Source organism: Pyxicephalus adspersus, chromosome 3 (assembly GCF_032062135.1).
Source record: "Pyxicephalus adspersus chromosome 3, UCB_Pads_2.0, whole genome shotgun sequence".
In the NCBI taxonomy this organism is placed as follows: domain Eukaryota; kingdom Metazoa; phylum Chordata; class Amphibia; order Anura; family Pyxicephalidae; genus Pyxicephalus; species Pyxicephalus adspersus.
Window position 1 is genome coordinate 39,819,261 of NC_092860.1, and position 14,119 is coordinate 39,833,379.

The window sequence follows — 14,119 nt, forward strand, 5'->3', positions numbered from 1 at the left end:
ATCTGGGGATATATATATATATATCTAGGAACAACCCCGAAAGCACAGGTGGAAACCTATCAGGATGAATTTAGACAGTCACCCAAACGAAGTAACTGTGTTGGGTAAAGAAGGAAATTTGTGTAAACTGAGTATAAAGTGTTTGAATTGTAGATAGTAGAAAACTTTAGTAGGCGGTAGATGCAACTCTCTGAGATGGGAGAACACTATTCCTGCAGAGGTTTGATGTTTTGTAGATGAGTAAGGCCCAAAGAGAAAACAAAAATAGGGAGATAAACTGGGGGAAGGCAGAATTGCAAAGAATGGAAATGAGAGGCAGGAGTATGAGGGGGTAAACGAATGGGGTAAATCAAGGAAAAGGTTTAAATGAAAGCCAAAGCAAATTGTCAATATGGGGGTCAGGTAATTCTGAGGCTTCCAATGTCATCCATAACAGGAGATACTTATTGAGGAGACTTATTTGGTCCACCATGGACTAGCTAGTCAAGTTAGGAACACCAGGTCCTCCATGAGTCTTAGGTAAGTACAGAGCAGATCCAGGTCCAAAGGAGATATATGCTTGTAAAAAAAAGCAGAAGCATCTTTTAGAGAGGCTGTAGGACTCCTAAGAAAACCATCACAGGCAGAAGTGCAGAATACATATAAAACTTAGGGCAATGTTATCTTTTCTTTTTCTTTGCTCTTCTCCTGCTTCTCTGCATTTGCTCTCCTGTCGCTGCACTCTTTAGAAAGGTTTTTTGCTAACCTCAGTCTTGAAATCTGCTTTACTCTGTATTGCCCTCTTCTTTGTGCCCGATTGGGGTGTTTTCAGCTATAAAGTTTTACAGTAGATATGGCCTAGTAGATATAAAGCCATCACAAAGGAGATGGAAATTTTACCGCTAGAACGTTTTGAGTCTACCAAGTGATTTATCTTTGTACCAATTTAAAACTAAAAAATGTTGGTACAGATACCCTAAAATAAGACTAATTTAACAAATAAAAAAAAACCTTGTGTGCTATGTACTATTGATTAGTGTGGCTCTTCAACTGAGCTACATCTGCAAAGTTTCTTAAACCTATTTTTTGTCCACTCAATTTGTTTACAAGAGGGTTCATGAGAATGAACCACTTAAGATTTCAAATATAAATAAGTTAGTATATATATGATGAGGCAAGTTGATATAATTTCCAAGGATGTTACTGAATAGTTAATAAATACAATTGGTTTTCTTTATGCTTGCAATGACTATAGTGAAGTTTTTCAAATAAAATAACTCAAAAAAAAAAAATGAGGAAGGAAGAAAATGAAAATGAAGTTTGACTCAGGTTACTTACCCCAGTAAGTAAATCAATAAATGTCCCTTGATTATTTATTTATCCCTTACTAATACAAACTATGCACAAAGTCATTTTGCAAGTGCTTTTATGTAAACTTTCCTCTACACATTGCATGGGAAACCTCTAATGGAATAAGTAAATTACATTAGAAGAGACTTCCCAATATCTTGATTCATAGAGAAGATTCCAGTTGTTTAAGTGTTCTATTGTTAGAGGGCTTGAAATACATTAAAGCATTTTTTTCACTTTAGTGCCCTGTTTGTTTATTTATATTAAATATCCAAAGTGTTGCTTGATGCAGCCCACACACATAGTAGCAGGAAGCAGTTTTGCATTTGTGCTTTTGCAAAAAGTGCTAAAAGTGCCCTTTTCAAAATCTATCTGATCCAGATTTATTTCAATAGGGCAGTGGGAAGTGATTAGTGATTTACTATGGAAGTTGAACATGCACATTCATAAGAAAATAAAAATACACACATATATATAAATGTGTGTGTATTTTTATTTTCTATATGTAAAAGTATTTCTAAAGTATGTCTTCCATGTTCACATTTGCAGGTAAAATGCAGAAACTGTTTGCCTCTAGCAGTTAAGTGGTGGGGTAGGACTTAGACTCATATTTAAGAATGTCAAACCCCTAATTGCACAAAGAAGGATTTTCCAGATAATAAACAGCCCTTAGGTATTATTTTAAACTATATAGAGAACTATTGATTAAGTACCAACTAGACTGTCTTCATACTTATGCTGCTACCTTATGGAATATTTGGCATACACATGGTCATAAACATAGAACAAATATATATATACAAGTATTGCAAGTGAGTAATAACAAGTCAAATTCAGGTACTTACACTACTTGCATTTAGAAAAATGTAAAATTAAGTATTTTCAATACATAAATACAGAGCTACATTAGTTGATTTTTATCTAAAGTTCATATTAATTGATTTCTCTAACTGTGCTAAAAATTTTAAGCCTTTAAAACATAGAACATGTTAAATATAGTAAATCATTGAACTTTAACCGGTCAAACCGTGGCAGCCATAGAAGCATCTGAATTTGTTATATCTATTCATATAACTGATCACCTGACATACTGAACTTTAGGCAGTTAAAGAGATCTTGTAAAGGTTGAAATTATCAACCGTAGCCTAACCTAGCTGGTAAATGTGGCTGAGTAAAGGATACAAGACTATATAAGTGATAATTACCATAAGTGAGAGTTCAAGTGTGTGTATGAGCAAGGCAAGAGCTGGTGGGTTGCAATTAAACAGTAGCAGGAATATATTAAATATACTGCTTTATACATACCATGAAAGCCATTAAAATAATCTACATTCACCAGTGAAAGAACTTTGCACTTGTCTTCAACTATCCAAATGAGTTAATTAAGTCTTCTTTGTTTCACAGTAGGAAATATGTGTATGGGTTGTGAGTATACAGTCTTTATGTAAAAATCTGTAACAGCCTTTACAATTTTGCTCAGAAATTCAGTAACGAATGTACCTTCTGCACAATGAGCCATTTTAATGCTGTTTCTATTTTAGGAAAGATAACATTGAACAGATTTAATAGTGGATGTCAATCAGTATAAAAAGAGCTAAATTGTGGTGAAATTCTAAAAGAAATGTTTAAATCACAATGTTTATTTCAAATCAAAGTGGTACAAAGTCAATAACAGTGCCAATAAATAAGTCATCACCCGTGTGTCTTTTAAAGGGCATTCGGTTACAGCATATGTAGAATATTTAGCAAAGAGGTTGTTTATTTTATTGTTGTTAAAGAAGCATTCCATATAAAGTCTACCACCCTCACACACGCTTCTTTTACAGGTAGTCCCCAGGTTACATACGAGAAAGGAACTGTAGGTTAGTTCTTAAGTTGAATTTGTCTGTAAGTCAGAACAGGTACATTATTTTAATAAATGCAATTGGGACAGATGTTTGCCTCAACATATTATTAGGCAGTGTGGTGTCAGTTACTGTAAAAAACATCCTCACTGTGAGTTGATCACAAACAAAGCAAAAACAAAACTTTATGGAGCCTAGACATTCATTAACTTCTGGAGCAAGCTGTGCTTTGAAATGCAAAAAGAAACAACTGCAGAGTTTGTCTTGGTCATTAAAGAGTTACAAGAGGTTGCAGAAAGAGCTTACCCCCCTAAGATCACCCACAACCTCAGCTGTCTTTAGCTAAAGACTTCTTCTGCAAGGCATGCGAACCGCCCCCTATCAAGCCTCTGTCCTGCACAGAGCGAGCAGGGAAGCCCCGTTCATATCTTGGAGATGTCTGTAAGTCGGATGTCCTTAACTACCTATATACTGTTTTTATAAAAGCTGCATGGATAACCAGCAATACCGGCTCCCCCTGTGGCCGCCGGAACAAATGGGGTACCATGTGTCACCCTGGCCTGTCAAATCTGGAAGGCTAAAGAATGTACCTAGGAAAAAAAGTAAAAAGATGGCTGCATCCAGGTAAGTATAGTGGGGTTTAGTTCTACTTTAGTGAAGTCTAAAATATAAGGTAAGAAGATTTTCTGCTGTTAAGCCATTAGAGAAGTCCTTCAGCATTCTCAACCTAAGGTTTCCAACTCCTATGTAACAAAGTTGTCTTTCATCTGATACACAAATTACACCTTTACTGTTGTTCTCCTATCTGCAATAGCACCTAAAGTAAAGTGTTATATGACAAACAAATAGCACAGGCAGTCAAACACCAAAAAAACTACTATAATAGTCATAAACACTGTGACTGCATCAAATATACATATCAAATATGAAATCACACTGTCCTAGATACTATTCACTATAGGGACTCCAGTTTAACCCTTTTGATTTTGTCACGGAGTATAACATTACTTTCTATGACTATCTAAACTACAGTTGTACCACTCCCCAAATCATCCGTTTGATGTATTAAAAGAAATTATTGGAGTATAGGGATTCTGTATGAAAAAATATATTTTTTCTTTTATTCAGCACGTGTTAGGAGTTAATGAAAAAAAAAACATTGTACACGACATATGCATTTTTCACACATAAGAAAAGATATAATTGCAGAGTTGTGCAGTGTCACCTAACCTATAATTTAATCTGCCCAGATAACCAAATTCAGACCATATTTCCAAATCTCCAAGCATACTCTTCTGCCCCTTTTAGGCTTGTGGTCGAAAATCACACTGTTAGTTACCAGCATCCTCCTTAACTACTATGTTGTCACCCAAGTTGTACAATTGTTTGTCTTTAAATGGAAGTGGTTGGGACCTTGGGTGAGCATCTTGAACACTGTGGTCAACCACAGGTCTAAAACGGCCCCTATATTTTAATTTATTTAAAATGCTTTTGACCAAAAGATTTTCATCTTCAACGTAAAACTCCATATATGTCGGAATGTCACTGTTCTCTGCAGGTTCAAAACCCAACTTGTATAGGGAATACCAATTACTAAATTGGGCAAAGGTAGTTAGAATGTATGTATAATTATATGGAAGTGCCTTGAAATATCAGGAACTACACTGACATTTTTTAGGAATAATTTAAGACAAAAAGTACATGTTTCAGGACAGTGCTTGGGCACAAATAGGTGTTCACTAATTATAACCAATCTTTTGCATACATATCCACTTGCATAACGTCCACTTTCAAACCCAATCATATTCCTTGCCTCTATATAACTCTAAGCTGTCGCTACAGTTTTCTTGCATATCAGTTTGAGCACTGATATTTCTTCTTGGTTTTCCAAAAGAAGATTTATTTTGATACTGAAAGCCAGTCCTATCAACTGCTGACTGTATCACACTATGGATAAATGGTCATGAAACCAACTTTAAAGCTGATACTGTTCTCAGTAGAGATATAAACAGTTATAAAATTACTTTCCAAAAGAAATGGCTAATGCCCCAGGCACTGAAAAACAGATTTTGGTTCAACATTTCTGGTATCATAAAAAAGATGGCATCATAGTAAAAATAACAGACTTTGTGGTTTTATAGGTTTTTAGTATTACCTTTCTAGCCATTATTTGTTTTCACTGTAAAGAAAATATGTCAAAATTTCTTGAGCATTCTTTTAGTAAATAGGACCACCTGTGATTCCGAAGTCTAAACATGTAAAACATGTAAAGGAATTATCATACATCCACCACAAATTCATACAAAAATGTATCTTTCTTTTCATATACATTTAATTTAGTTTATTGATAGGACTAACTGGAGTTAATTAGGCAATGCACACTGGAAATCTTATGCAAACAAACATTTCCCAAAGGAAAAAATAATTCCAATTTTGCCTGATAGGCTGCTGGGTTAGAAAAAAATAATTGCGTGGCATTTGATGATTTGATTCACTAACTTGTTGATAAAGCTATTTCTGTATCAATGGAGTTGCTGTATTATGAAGAATGTGTTTGGGAAAACAAAGTTTTTATTAGCAATTGAGTTTAATTGTTGAAAAGTTCTTTCGGTGGTTGGGGCAAAAAGTCAAAACTATACAAAGTTCACCTTCCACATTACCAACATAATGGTACATGCCCTATGCAGTGTGAAATGCAGAAAAAAAAAGGGTCCTGTATTGTATCAAAGACAGTAATGGTGCCAACGCGTTTTGCCATTTGGCTTCATCAGGGAGACAGAGGCAAGTGACCAGTATAGACAGCATTCTTCTATGCTATATGCCATGTATTCAATGAATAATGAAAATCATGGTTATATAAAAATGATGGCAGGTAAGAGTTAAACCCTATCTGTTCTGGCTAGCATGTAAATGGGTTACACTATATGGTATTTTCTTAAATATATTGTATAAATAACATCACATATGCTTTCAACTTTGATTTCATTTTATGACTGTAATCTCATGCAAATACTTATAGTCACACTTTCATTGTTGGTAGAAAAGGGAATTTATCATAAAAGCCAAACACCAGTTTGGGGAGGCTCTGATCTAGCTGGTTTTCCTCAACTCATTTGCTATATTTATTCCTAGCTAAACTGATGCAGCCAAATGTATTCAGCATCATTGCGCATGAAGTTACCACCCTGGAACTAGTATGTGGTCCATTAGTCAGGTAATATCTGCTCAATGCCATCTTCTCACGGGTGTATTTGTTTTTTTCTTTTTCTTCACTGTAATTTCAATGTATATATACAATAGTGACATAAAATACACTATAGTATACTACAGTACTATAGTATAAAAAGTACAAGAAAAGGACTGAGATTTATGTGACTCACTTTTTTGTAAAATGCTGAATGATGAGTGGGGTCATGAAAGTTGAAGTCTACTCAACCCCCTCCACAACTACTATCCTAATCTATATTCTGGTCTGCTGACAGTTACCATGTGAACCAGATGCTTTTCAGTTTCGTTCTTGCAGAAATGCCATCTCACAAAATAGAACAGTGGATCAATTTGATGATAAGAGTGCTACAGAAAGTTATAACCTGTTAAGGTTTATGGAGAAAAGTGTATGGGTCATACAAAGGCTTTGGAGTGGCACAAACATTTTCAATGATGGTCAAGAAGATGGGAAGAATGATGAATGCCCAGGATGTCTGAGCACATTAACAACTAAAGAAAACTCTAAAATAATGAACAGAATAGTGCAGTAGCACACATGAGTGTAAGAATGATAGCTAAAATTGTTAGTATTTTAAAGACAGTGTTCAAATTGCAATGACTGAATGACACCCTGATGGTCAATAAGTCAATGAACACTTCTTTATAATCTTTTTCAAACAGAGAGCATGTGTGGAAAAAAAAGGCCAGACTTGTGGGTGAATGGTTGGATCCTGCTTTATGCTTCATGCCACAATAGGATTTATGGCTGACAGTTTTTATTTTCCAAAAGTCAAGATTGCACTGGGAAACGAAAGATGGTTGAATCAAATGATGATTGGAAGATGCTTGAATTGAAAGAAATCTGCTATGGAGACTATCCCGAAAGCCTTACACAAATTTGACTTCCAGGACTGTTTTGATTAATGGAAGAAATGTATACAGCGATTTGTGCATGAAGAAGGAGAGTATGTTGTATGTCAGTAAAAATTGTTACTATTTAGAAACGATAATCACTGCATTTTATGGCAAAGGAGGCCCGGCAAAGGAGAACCTCCTGACATTGTAATATAAGTATTTTTTTACAAATGATACATTTGTTACAGATAAAAATGTATCATTTGTAAGAGATACTTATATTACAATGTTTTCCCCTGCAACCCTCATCTGATATTGTATATGGTACGTCTCCCACTCTGCCAAACCTCAGCACTGTGTTTGCAATTGTTTTCCCCTGCAACCCTCATCTGATATTGTATATGGTACGTCTCCCACTCTGCCAAATCTCAGCCCTGTGTATTTTGCAATCCCTATTTAATGTACAGCGCTGCGTAATATGTTGGCGCTATATAAATCCTGTTTAATAATAATAATAATAATAATAATGTCAGGAGGTTCTCCTGTGCTGGGCATCTTCTCAATGATTGAAGCTGTGGCTGCATTCATTGAGAAGAGTGTGCGATCCCCAGGGCACTAGAGGTTAATTAACCTCTAGTGCCCAGGGATCTCAGAGGATTTCTAGGGCACACCCTGAAAATCCTCTTGTTTGGCGAGAGCTCAAGCTCTCGGCGAATCAGAAGGCCGTTCTTGCTTAGATTTTTGGTTAGCGAGAAAGGCCCGTTTCGCCCTGAGATCCAACTTAATATTCTCGCTCTCTCATCCCTAGTCAGTTGTTATTCATACTTCGTTTATTTCTCAGTCATTTTTAAAATATGTCATAATCGCTAGTGTAGGTGTTTCATAAGGTTTCATATCTTTATTCACAAAAGATTATGTACCATATTATAATGACACGTAATATTTTATAAAATAGCTGCAATTATCCTGCAACTTTTACCCTTTGATTTTTCAGTTATTACTGGTTGATCTATGACTGTTTTTAGAGGAAAGTTTTTAATGTTGTTAAACTAATAGTGTACATTATCAAGATTAGCAGTTTCATATAAATTGCAGGTTCTGAGCTTGAGAACATCTGCTGAAGAAGCTCAAAATGGGTTGTAAATACAAAACAGGTGCTATTTTCAATGTGTAAAAGAACATACAGTACAGTTCTTATGTAAGTTAAATAAAAATAGACAAACTTCTGCTCTGCCTGCCTAGTTGTGTTAATCATGAATACTAAGAGCTACCTTGTATGCATGTTTTTAAATCAATCCTGTTTCAATATGGGGCTTTCTTTCTTACATGCCCGAACAGTGAATCGCAATACCAAAATCTTTTTATTCTGATTTCTTTTTTATTGTATGAAGGTTACTTCGATTCTAATTTCTGTATAAAGTGATAAAATATAAATTGCACTGATAGCATCTTCAATATCCTTACACAGAATAAAAAGACAAGTTTAACAAGAGGGCAAGAAAAATATATCAGATAAAATAACTGCTGAAATATTACTACCTTTTTTTTATCATAGTCACAGAAGCACATCTGCCATACACTTGGCAGCAAAACGATGTCCATGCTTAAACAGAATGAAGGCCACACATTTCACTAAAGATAGATAGTCCTCTAACACTAAGATAATAGCCAGCTTCAATGGGGTTGGGTGTTGTCATGTTAATTTAAACTGCTACTGGATAATAATGTTATAACTACAAAACCTTCAAGGTCTGAGTCTGCGGGAAAGTACAGGTCCACTACCATTCCACCATGTTCCCTTACTTTGGGTAGCTTGTTATTACTCCAGCTTTTATCAGGACAGAAATATGTATTGAAGCTTTTCTGTACATGACAATAAAAGCTCTGCATTTATAGTATTAGAAGATCATCCCAATACTTCACTGGTAATCTTATTTACCATTCATAATTCTGTTACATTTGCAACTTTCCCTTTTTTGATTTCTTTTGTTTTGAATAGGGCATACAAAGACCCACATAAAGTTTGTTTTTTATGGGGAGATATGTATTCAGTGTCTCAGAGGCACAGCAGATTGTGAGGGCAACCCCACAAAAGTAAGAGGAATCCCCTCATATACAGTTTTCGCTGAACAGATGCCTTCATTGGAAGATTTCTTCTCTGTTTCCTTACTTGACACCACGTGTTAAGTTTTCAATTTCCTTCTGTTTATAGACAGTGTCTACCAGGACCAGTAGGTAAAACTAATAGGTAACTACCCCCCCCCCCCCCCCCTCCATAGGGATATACATTTAAGTCAAAAGACTATCCCATGTAACAAATTTACTTAACAAATACTTACTTCTTTTTTCCCACTCCACAGCTGCAGTATCTTGTGTTGGTCAAATATATCATTGCTAGAGAAAATGTTACAAGACTTCTTCAGTAAGTTAAATTCAACATTTTTTTTTACCAATGTTTGTACAGGCAGGGTGGTGGTCACTAGAGGATTTAGATAATAAAAAATATGTATTTACTTTACTGTTTTTTCTACCAAACCAAGCCTATTGCATCTACTTGAGGCTGTATAGAAATTGTTCTTAGATGTTTCCCAAACACTTGCCAAAGCTCAGAAACAACAACAAAAATAATTTAATCTGCAGATTGTAAAATAAAAAAAAAACTATGCAATGCAATATTCATTCTATCTCCAGCTTTGTTCCCTGTAAACAAACCATTCTGTGATCCAGAGACCATCATCCTTCCACCCACTTACTATGGGCCCAGACCATTGGGTATCCACCCCCTGCAGGTTGTTAGGTTAGGCTTGGCCCACAAAGTAATGCTGTAGGGCACAATGGCATTTTGTGGTGATCCTCCTTGTACCATTCAGAAGAAAAAGACTTCACATAGGAATTTTCTTTTTAGTTAATGGTTCCAAATGTACTCTAAGAAGGGAAGGGGCAAAAACTGAGGGAGGGTAGCTGAAGCAAGACTTCAGTAAACACTTTTGGTGTTTAAAATGTACCAGGATGCATTCAGCATGTGTGAATTACATAAATGTGAGCAACAGGACTGGTATACAGCACCGGCACTAATCCTTTTGTCACACAACAGTTAATTACTTATGGGAATTTTTACATGCTTGCTTTTTAAACAATTCCAATCTGCAGAATATTATGATGTATATCCAAATAATCTTGGTCTCTTTCCTAGTTGAGGTCTCACAATGATGAATTATTTCCTGAAAAAGCATGCTCTGAGCTGAGACACATAAAAACTTTTTACAACACTTATACATTCAATAGCCTGGAGGACTTGGATTGAAAAATATGGTTGCACCAAAACCAAGTTTTTATCGATTACTATGATAACTGCTTGTAGAGTTACTTTCGTAAATGTTCTGTGGGTGTAAAATATTTTTCTCTAATGCAGAGTGTTTATGAGCAATGTTTTCCCTGAATAATACATTTTATATGCCCACTCGCTACTCTCAAGTAGGGCCAATGAAGTGCCACTAGTATCACTTACGCTCTCCAACTATCACAAAAAAACATTAAACAATGTTATTCCTCACATGTCAGGAATCATTGCTATTGACTTTCATTCCCAAAGTGTCTTATTAGCTTTCACTATCCAACAGTCTGAGTTATTAGAAGCATTCAGCAGTTGCAAATTATAATTATTTTAGATCTACTTGTCTTTTACAAGACTGCTATCAAAATCAGTTTTAAGTAGGATCAAAATGGGATTTCAGTGCTGACAAAAATAAATCTTCCAATACAAATTTTTATAGTAACAAACAAAGTTAAACTTTGCCGATTGATGTTAGCCCCATTTTTTCTTATGTATAATGTTTTATTTAGTTTTTAGTATTTTTGTTCCATTATTTAAAATATCAGGTTACTATATACTATATAATGCAATGTTTTCATGAATAATTACATAACCTAACTCTTTCTTCTTTGTAAACTGCAGGATATTCATAAGAGTATTGCACATTTTATATATATATATATTTTACTGTGTAGTGCTTCTGATAGAGTTACCAGATATTCCCCAGGATGACAGATGCTTTTTGAAATATGGAACCTTTCAACTTTCTGCTGAAGGCAAATTCAGAATCTTAGAAACCAGCAAAGAAAAAGTTGTTGATTGTAGCTGCATAGTAGATTTGGATGATAAATCGCAATCCTTTACCCCCTAGGAATACAGACTAATTCCCATCTACAGCACAACCTTATTTACTGCAGGGAAACAGACCGAAATCTGTTTGTCAGTCAACATATAACTGCTGCATAAATTGGATACAGGACAGGATAATAGGACTTACCGGTAATCCTTGCAACAGCTTTTGCACTGTTCAAGTCAAGTTGTTTTTTATCTCTATCTCTCTACATGTGCTTGTTATTGTTTGGTCATTAACCCATACATTGTATAGGGATCTCAACTGATGCTGGAATAAGCCACACCGCCTGCAAATATCTGTTCATCTGTAGGAAAAAACTTATTTCAGAAGCCTCTGATAAAAGCTGCCCTTCCTGACTCATGGTCTGTACTATTTCCAAGGTGAACGTAAGACCTACTGAGACCAACTGCGCATGAAGTTACTGCCTTAATACTTGAAGAGAGGCTTATGGGTTAGGGAATAGCATGACTCTTTATACTTTTCTGAGAAAGACATTTTGCCTTCTTACTCATGCCCTTTAAACTTCTAATACATAACAAATGTACGAGCCTTAAAAAATGTACTGTAGTTCTCAATAGTTAGTAAAAATATATTTTATTATGAAACTTTCTTGCTGCTTTCCATGACTTAACTCCTTTAACCAATCTTGGAAAAAGCAACTAACCCAAAGGATCCTCAAACCTTCTTCTCTTCCTTCTTTGTAGTGCATGTTGGCATTTGTTCACTACTGTGACACAGTACTGTGTAATCCCTTTTCTTTGCCCATGTAAATTTGTTGTTGCAAAAACCTGTCCTTGGAAACCAGAAGGAGGGGTCTAAAGGTTACGTACACACGTAATAATATCGCAATAATTATCGTTGTAAACAATCGATTAATGAGCAATCGTCCGATAATTGTTAACACAAAAAGTGAACAACGACTGGTCAACAACGCGGATGAACGAGAAATGTGGCTGGAAACGAACAACTGTCCCAGCGGATCTGATAGGGCGATGATTGTTCATTATCTATTGTGTGTACGGTCGTTCAGTGATCGTGGATTGTTCTGTGATACAATTTCTCCTGTACACGTCACTTCCTGCATCCATCAAACGATCGTATCTAATGTGTATACATTATTGGTGGATTATATTTGAACAATCATATCATTTCAGCATGTACAGAATTGTGCACAATACGATCGTTCAAAATAATTGTGAATAATCGTTGTTTGGTGGTTATTCGTTCGTTTTCAAACGACATTTGCTGCACGTGTGTACATAGCCAAAGTCTCCGCAATCTCTGTGACCAGTTAACAATCAGAGGCAGTGAAAACAGGATTGGCCACTCTTAGCTTGGCACAGTTAACCTGGATATTTCCAATGCCATACATGATTCCTATACTCTGCAGACATGTTCTACACTATAGTGTGCAGGCAATCCTTTATCTGTCCTATTTTCTAAAATCAGAACAACTATCTCTCCCAGGTTAACACTGAACCCTAGGCAAACCTAAAACTTGCTCCTTACCTCCTAAATTATCAGTTCTCCTTTGCCACTGCTGACAGTACAATAAATAACAAACCTCAGGGGCTTTATATTGTTCCTGTCCCCATGCGGTCACTGTGTTTTGACTCCTGACTGTACATTTAGCAAAATAAAAGAGTGGCAGGACAGAATGTAAGTGGGGCCAGGGTAGCACAAATGTTAAGGGATGTTCTAGATGATCCTTGTAGTTCATCAGACAGTCAAATAGGTTGGCTCAGGATACCTGCCATAGCTTCTAATGCTTATTGTGTGGAATTTACAGAAACTGACTGATCAGGACAGGAGAGGACTATCTACTAGTGTGTAAAAATAAAGGTACGACTGGAGTTCTGCCTAAAGTTTCCATAAGGTTCAGATGAAGACAGATTTTTCTATAGGCAGGCTAAATGAGGGGCTTCTATATGGCAAGTATTGTAAAAGTTTGTTGTGGTATGTTTTCTGCAATTGACAGCCAGTCACATAAAATGACATACTTTTATCTTACATGCATGTAATCTTATACAACCTGGTGGCATTTTTATCTTAGCAGCATTTAAAGGCACAAGGTTAAGAAATCTAAACATTCCAAACAGCTTTTCCCATTGTTAGTGCTCTAAACAGTAGTGTAGTGTCATTTGATTCTCTGTATTTGTGGCGTTGTTATCCCAGATATTGTAAAACCATCTTTTCTGACTATACACCTTCAATCAATAAATGATTCCTGGTATATGATTTTAATAACCTGGGATATCATTTGTTTAGAAATGTTTGTAATAGTTACTCGTACAACAAGAATGCATCATTGATTTTTTACACAAGACACAAATAAAAGAGTAAAATAAATAGCATTTCAATGGTGTACACTTTAAGCCATTGTTGGAACATTCACTAAAAGGTACATTTTATGTCACTTGTTTTCCTTTCTGTTCCGTATTTCCATAATCAAGTTTTATACACACATATGCGAATTCTTCTTCCTGTATACCAGGCTTGCAGTAAAATTGCAAACAATCAATAAGTCACATACAGTCTGTTGTGTTCAATTACACTGACCATACTGATAGCTTTGTCAGTGAATGCACATTCTGCTTTTATAATAAATTTTATGATGAATATAAATATTGTTTTTAAATTGTTATTATAATGTTCATTATCCATATGAATATCTAAGCATGAATCAAATACACATATGTATATACGATATATATACTG

The 14,119-nt window shown here is 35.5% G+C and overlaps 1 protein-coding gene across 8 annotated transcripts in view; it reads left to right on the plus strand.

Moving 5' to 3' along the window:
- Positions 1-14,119, plus strand: part of LINGO2 (leucine rich repeat and Ig domain containing 2) — a 780,900-nt gene that overhangs the window by 191,592 nt on the left and 575,189 nt on the right. For 4 of the 8 annotated variants that reach the window (XM_072404308.1, XM_072404302.1, XM_072404305.1 and 1 more), the window contains exon 3: positions 9,596-9,657. The exons of the other annotated variants lie outside the window; for them this stretch is intronic. The gene's annotated coding sequence lies outside the window, so the exon portion shown is untranslated. The remainder of the gene's footprint in view (positions 1-9,595; positions 9,658-14,119) is intronic. 8 annotated transcript variants of the gene reach the window in all.